At 28.4% G+C, this 7,500-nt stretch overlaps 3 non-coding genes across 3 annotated transcripts in view; all 3 read right to left on the bottom strand.

Annotated features, from left to right (window-relative positions):
• LOC123303977 overlaps positions 1-614 on the bottom strand; it is a 4,577-nt gene extending 3,963 nt beyond the window's left edge. Inside the window, exon 1 of the ribosomal RNA XR_006536041.1 lies at positions 1-614. This exon is cut by the window's left edge and continues 3,963 nt beyond it. This is a non-coding gene — a ribosomal RNA (large subunit ribosomal RNA).
• Positions 615-1,249: 635 nt separating this feature from the next.
• On the bottom strand, positions 1,250-1,404 carry LOC123303980. Its single transcript, XR_006536043.1, has one exon. It is a non-coding gene; the product is annotated as a 5.8S ribosomal RNA (ribosomal RNA).
• A 951-nt stretch (positions 1,405-2,355) lies between these two features.
• LOC123303973 lies at positions 2,356-4,511 on the bottom strand. Its single transcript, XR_006536037.1, has one exon. It is a non-coding gene; the product is annotated as a small subunit ribosomal RNA (ribosomal RNA).
• Between the last annotated feature and the right edge of the window lie 2,989 nt (positions 4,512-7,500).

The following is a 7,500-nucleotide window of genomic DNA, read 5'->3' on the forward strand; positions in this document are numbered from 1 at the left end:
AGATGAGAAGTGCATACCTCGTTATCATACAATTAACAATATACAGCAGTGCATATATTTTTACTAAAAATAAATTCCTAATAAAAATTTTTGTCACATGCTAGTACAAATTGGTTGATTAACGATAAAAAGTAAATGAATCTCATCTTTCGACCTTTCGGGTTTCTCAGGTTTACCCCTGAACGGTTTTACGTACTCTTTAACTCTCTCTTCAAAGTTCTTTTCAACTTTCCCTCACGGTACTTGTTCGCTATCGGTCTCGTGGTAATATTTAGCCTTAGATGGAGTTTACCACCCACTTAGAGCTGCACTCTCAAGCAACCCGACTCTAAGGAAAGATTCACCTATCATCAATAATAATCACTACGGGCCTGGCACCCTCTATGGGTATATGGCCCCATTCAAGATGGACTTGGATGTATTATATAACAATAGGTTTATATTGAATCTTCCTAAACACTACATTCCCCAAGTGTCTGTTTATCAGCCACGGGGTTCAGTGCTGGGCTTATCCCTGTTCGCTCGCCGCTACTAAGGGAATCCTAGTTAGTTTCTTTTCCTCCGCTTAATAATATGCTTAAATTCAGCGGGTAATCTCACCTACTCTGAGGTCGTAAAAGTTTTTAGAAGTATTAAAACAAAAATTTTTTTTATATATTATGTTTTTGTTATATTTTATAAGTAAACAATTTTCTTAATTATTCATACTCAAATTTTTTTAATATTATTATATAATATTATTTTTATATTTATCTAAAGAGAAGAAAATAAAAAATAAATAATTATATATATTAATTTTTTTCGAGTATATTGAAAATTTTATTACAAATAAAATATTCCATAACAAAATATTAATATATAATATTTTTGTTTATTCTTCTTTATTTAATATTTTAAAAATATATTATTAATATCATTTATTATTAATATTATTATTAACATAAAGTTTTATAATATTATATATAAATGATAAAAAATAATATTGATATATTAATTTAAAAATGTCGACAAATAATAAAAAATATATAAATTTTAAATGCTATTAAAAACATTTTATATTTATTTTTTTCTTATATTTGGCGTAAAACATTCATATATAAATAATTTTACATTTCTTTTATAAAAATTTTATTTATCAATTTAATTAAATATGAAAAAATAAATTTTCTTTTTTAATTATTGATAAATTTCTTTTTCATAAAAAAAATTTTATGTAAAATAATCTTTTATTATATTAATATAATGTATACGACCCTCAGCCAGATGTGGTCCGGGAACAGTATCCAAGGACCGCAATGTGCGTTCGAAATGTCAATGTTCATGTGTCCTGCAGTTCACAAGTTGACGCGCAATTAGCTGCGTTCTTCATCGACCCACGAGCCAAGTGATCCACCGTCCAGGGTAATCTTTTTAAATTTTAAATGTAAGTATTATTATTAATAATAATCTTTATTTTTAATATAAAAAATAAAATTATTAATTTATATATCTTTATAAATTCTTTTAAAATAAAAAAATTTTTCTAGAATATAAATTATATATTTTATTTTAAATATATATATATAAATTAAAGATATTATGGTATTAATAAATATATACATAACATTTTTGATATTTTTGTTAGTGCTAGCTAGATATAATAATTAATATTTGGTATATTTTATAGAAATGTATTTATTTTTTTTTTATAAATTATTTTCTACATAAAAATATATATAATATTAATATGGTACAAAACAAATGGGTTTGTTTTTTAACATAATAACTTTTAATAAAAAAAAAGAAATATCAAGACAAAACATAAAGAAATTTAAATTTGAAATAAATTTTATTCTTTAAAAAAATTTTATCTTGTGTTTTCTTTATTTTTATTATATAACATAGAAAAATAAAAATATAGATTATATCAATTATAATCTTATTTTATTTTTCTTAATAGAGATTATATACATATAAACAAATAATTTCAATATATTCTATTTTTAATTTCACTTTTTTATAAGAGAAATTATTTATAGATTTTATTAATAATTATTGTTTAATAATAATAATAATATTGAATATAAAAATATTTTATATGTAACAAATATATTATTAATATTTATATAATATTCTCTATATTATATGTATAGATATATTATGTGTATAAAAAAAGTTTGGCGTATTACTTTAATATGATATCATAACCAAAATAAATCTCTTTTAACACATAATTACTATTATATATTTTGAGAAAATTACATATTAATATGTTATTTTGTTAAAAAAAATATTTCTTATCAATAATATTTTTATTTTTTGGAATATTTAAAAACAATACAAAAAATATAAATAAATATATTTTATATATATCGTTAATGATCCTTCCGCAGGTTCACCTACGGAAACCTTGTTACGACTTTTACTTCCTCTAAATGATCAAGTTTGGTCATCTTCCCAGCAACATCGGCAATATCAGAAATATTGCCGCGTACCAGTCCGAAGACCTCACTAAATCATTCAATCGGTAGTAGCGACGGGCGGTGTGTACAAAGGGCAGGGACGTAATCAACGCGAGCTTATGACTCGCGCTTACTGGGAATTCCTCGTTCATGGGGAACAATTGCAAGCCCCAATCCCTAGCACGAAGGAGGTTCAGCGGGTTACCCGGACCTTTCGGCCTGGGAGGACACGCTGATTCCTTCAGTGTAGCGCGCGTGCGGCCCAGAACATCTAAGGGCATCACAGACCTGTTATTGCTCAATCTCGTGCGGCTAGAATGCCGCCTGTCCCTCTAAGAAGAATTATTTGTACGCCGGCAGTAAAAACCACATCAAAAAACTGCGTACCCATACACCATAACATATGCAACATAAAGCACAATATATACAAAATATAATCTTGATCGTTAAATCTCAAAAATACATGCATATATAAATACAATACATAACACACATGAAAATGAATGAAATGGGAAACAAACAGCCGATGGGCCTTGAGATGCCGGTAAAGTACGTCTATTTAGCAGGCTAGAGTCTCGTTCGTTATCGGAATTAACCAGACAAATCGCTCCACCAACTAAGAACGGCCATGCACCACCACCCACCGAATCAAGAAAGAGCTCTCAATCTGTCAATCCTTCCGGTGTCCGGGCCTGGTGAGGTTTCCCGTGTTGAGTCAAATTAAGCCGCAGGCTCCACTCCTGGTGGTGCCCTTCCGTCAATTCCTTTAAGTTTCAGCTTTGCAACCATACTTCCCCCGGAACCCAAAAGCTTTGGTTTCCCGGAAGCTGCCCGCCGAGTCATCGGAGGAACTTCGGCGGATCGCTAGCTGGCATCGTTTATGGTTAGAACTAGGGCGGTATCTGATCGCCTTCGAACCTCTAACTTTCGTTCTTGATCAATCAAAACATTTTTGGCAAATGCTTTCGCTTCTGTCCGTCTTGCGACGATCCAAGAATTTCACCTCTAACGTCGCAATACGAATGCCCCCATCTGTCCGTATTAATCATTACCTCGGAGTTCCGAAAACCAACAAAATAGAACCGAGGTCCTATTCCATTATTCCATGCACACAATATTCAGGCAAAATTTGAGCCTGCCTTAAGCACTCTAATTTGTTCAAAGTAAACGTACCGGCCCACCTCGACACTCAATTAAGAGCACCGCGACGGGATTGCAATTGGGGGCTGCCACCGCTCTTAACGGTTAAACACTTACGACAAATTACATAATAAAAATATATATAATGCATTAAATAAATAATAACACTAAAATATACTTTATACATAATCTGTACCACCCACCGGTAGGACGTCCCACATAACATGCTAGTTAAACAATGCGAGCATTGAACCAACAGTGTAGGACACAGATTCGACTACGAGCTTTTTAACCGCAACAACTTTAATATACGCTATTGGAGCTGGAATTACCGCGGCTGCTGGCACCAGACTTGCCCTCCAATGGATCCTCGTTAAAGGATTTAAAGTGTACTCATTCCGATTACGGGGCCTCGGATGAGTCCCGTATCGTTATTTTTCGTCACTACCTCCCCGTGCCGGGAGTGGGTAATTTGCGCGCCTGCTGCCTTCCTTGGATGTGGTAGCCGTTTCTCAGGCTCCCTCTCCGGAATCGAACCCTGATTCCCCGTTACCCGTTACAACCATGGTAGGCGCAGAACCTACCATCGACAGTTGATAAGGCAGACATTTGAAAGATGCGTCGCCGGTACGAGACCGTGCGATCAGCTTAAAGTTATTCAGAGTCACCAAATTAAACGATGCAAATTAAAATTTACACCGATTGGTTTTGATCTAATAAAAGCATTCCTTCCATCTCTGGTCGGAACTCTGTTTGCATGTATTAGCTCTAGAATTACCACAGTTATCCAAGTAAATGTGGGTACGATCTAAGGAACCATAACTGATATAATGAGCCTTTCGCGGTTTCACCTTAATTTGGCTTGTACTGAGACATGCATGGCTTAATCTTTGAGACAAGCATATGACTACTGGCAGGATCAACCAGGGAACTATTTGTATTTATAATATTAAATATATAATAATATACATGATATTTTTGTTTTCTTATTATAAGAAAAAAAATTTTCATACAATAATTATTAATATATAATAATATTATTACAATTTCATTTTAAATATCAGATGGTCTCACCCATTACTGATATAAATTTTTTTTTTTTTATATCTCTATTGTTTTAAAATTAATAGAAAAAACATATGAGATATATATATTATTATTAATTTTTTTTTTTTTCAAATATATATTTTATTATGTCATTTATATAATTTTTTTGCTTTTACAAAAAGAAATATATAACATGTTATTCATAATAAATATTATTGAATAAAAAAAAAAAATAATAATTATGATTTTTGTCAGACCATCACCAAATGGGTCTTAAAATATTTCAAACATTTTCTCATACTCGTCGCTAGATTGAAAGCGTCATTTATTTTTTAATTTTATTTAAAAAGTTAATTTTAAATAAAAAACGTTATAATAACACTTAATATTCTCGCTTGGTATGAGGTGAGTCAATGTAATATTATTTATAAAAATAATTTTTATATAAATATTGTGTGCTCATATGGGAGTGTAAAGTTTAAAACTTATAACCCATGAACTTGCTTTGACAAAAAAATTTATATGTTATTCTATTTATAATCAATAATTTAATAAAAAAAAAATTTTTTTTAAATATTGATATAAAAAGATATACATATAGAGGTTTTTTTACAAAATTCTCATTAATTTTTTTACAAAAATAATAATACAATATTTAATATCAAAATAATCCAAACTGATTACCATCCAGACTATTATCAATATATATAAGATTGTATTATTATTCATTTCAATACATATTTATTAAAACTGAGATAAAATTTCATATATTAATAAATATGCATGTGTAAAAAAAAAATTTTTTATATAATAATTGAAAATGTTTTTGCTATTATTTTATATACATACATTAAATAATTGATAACAATTTAATACAATGTACACCTAAAAAATAATAACAGCATATACATATTCGAAACATTACTAGCAAAAAAACCAAAATACAATATTAAATATCAAAATAAACCAAACTGATTACCATCCAGAATATTTTGAGTATATATATATATATAATTTTGTATATTTTGCGTTCATGTTAATAAAATATATAAATGATACATATTTGAAAAGTGTTATTCTTCTTTCTGTTTTTTCGTAATATCATGGTGTCCATAGACATGCAAAAGCGTCATACCAAGCCATATACATACCTACACCACCTTTGTTGAATGATACACGAACAGTATGAAAATTAAACAACATATTCAATATCATTTTATATTATACTAAAATAAATGTTATTCTATTAAGAAAGTGTATATTTTTAAATTTGGCATTCATTACATAGTCAAAATACAATAATAATATAGATGATACATATACGATAATTGTTATTTTTCTTTCTGTTTTTTCGTGATATCATGGTGTCCATAGAATTGCAACGACGTCATACCAAGCCATATACAACTCTACACCACCTTTGTTGAATGATACACTTAGAGTATGAAAAATAAACAAATTATACTATATCATACTATATCATATATGTAAGACTGTTGAACATAATACCACAAAATACACTATTTCATATAGATATACATTCATTCTTGTCAACATAAAAGTACGTTATAAATGATACATATACAATAAGTTTTATTCCTCTTTCTGTTATTCCGTAATATCATAGTGTCCATAGAATTGCAACGACGTCATACCAAGCCATATACAACTCTACACCACCTTTGTTGAATGATACACGGACAGTATGAAAAATAAACAACCTATTCTATACCATTTAATATCATACTAAAACATGAAACAAATGTTATTCTATTAAAAAGTGTATTATTTTATTATATTTAGTATTCATTACACAGTCAACATACATAAATGATACATATACGATAAGTGTTATTCCTCTATCTGTGCATCCGTAATATCATAGTGTCCATAGAATTGCAACGACGTCATACCAAGCCATATACAACTCTACACCACCTTTGTTGAATGATACACGGACAGTATGAAAAATAAACAACTTATACTATACCATACTATATCATATGTGTGAGACTGCTGAACGTAATACCACTAATACACTGTTATACATAGATATACATTCATCTCATTAACTTACACGCACTATCCATCATATATATTAAAGACATTACACCCGGTGCTTCAAACTCAAAATATGATAATGTTTAAAATGGCTTTAAACATCATAAACTTTACAGAATAATCAAAATTTAAAGAAAAAAATTTTTAAAAAAAAATTTTTTTCAGCTAAAAATTTTTATTTTGGGACCAAAAAAATTTTTTTTTGCTTTTATCATATTTTATTAAATGAAATTTATGCATTATAATAAATTATTCAATAAACATTAATAATTATAATAAATTATTAAAAAATTTTTGGAATTAATGCAAATTTTTAGAAAAAAATGTATATTTTTTTTTTATATACAAATCGTACATGTTATATTGCGACAGGGTACCGGTATAATACATGTGATACATATGTAGATTTTCGAAAAAAATTTTATCCTTTTAAATAGTCCTAAATACTATATAAAGGTAAAATATATAGAATTTTTCGGGATTCATTAAAAAATTTTAGGGAAAAAATTTCATTTTATTTTATATACAAATCGTACATGTTATATTGCGACAGGGTACCGGTATAATACATGTGATACATATGTAGATTTTCGAAAAAAATTTTATCCTTTTAAATAGTCCTAAATACTATATAAAGGTGAAATATATAGAATTTTTCGGGATTCATTAAAAAATTTTAGGGAAAAAATTTCATTTTATTTTATATACAAATCGTACATGTTATATTGCGACAGGGTACCGGTATAATACATGTGATACATATGTAGATTTTCGAAAAAAATTTTATCCTTTTAAATAGTCCTAAATACTA

The sequence above is a fragment of the Chrysoperla carnea genome, assembly GCF_905475395.1.
Source record: "Chrysoperla carnea chromosome X unlocalized genomic scaffold, inChrCarn1.1 SUPER_X_unloc_17, whole genome shotgun sequence".
In the NCBI taxonomy this organism is placed as follows: domain Eukaryota; kingdom Metazoa; phylum Arthropoda; class Insecta; order Neuroptera; family Chrysopidae; genus Chrysoperla; species Chrysoperla carnea.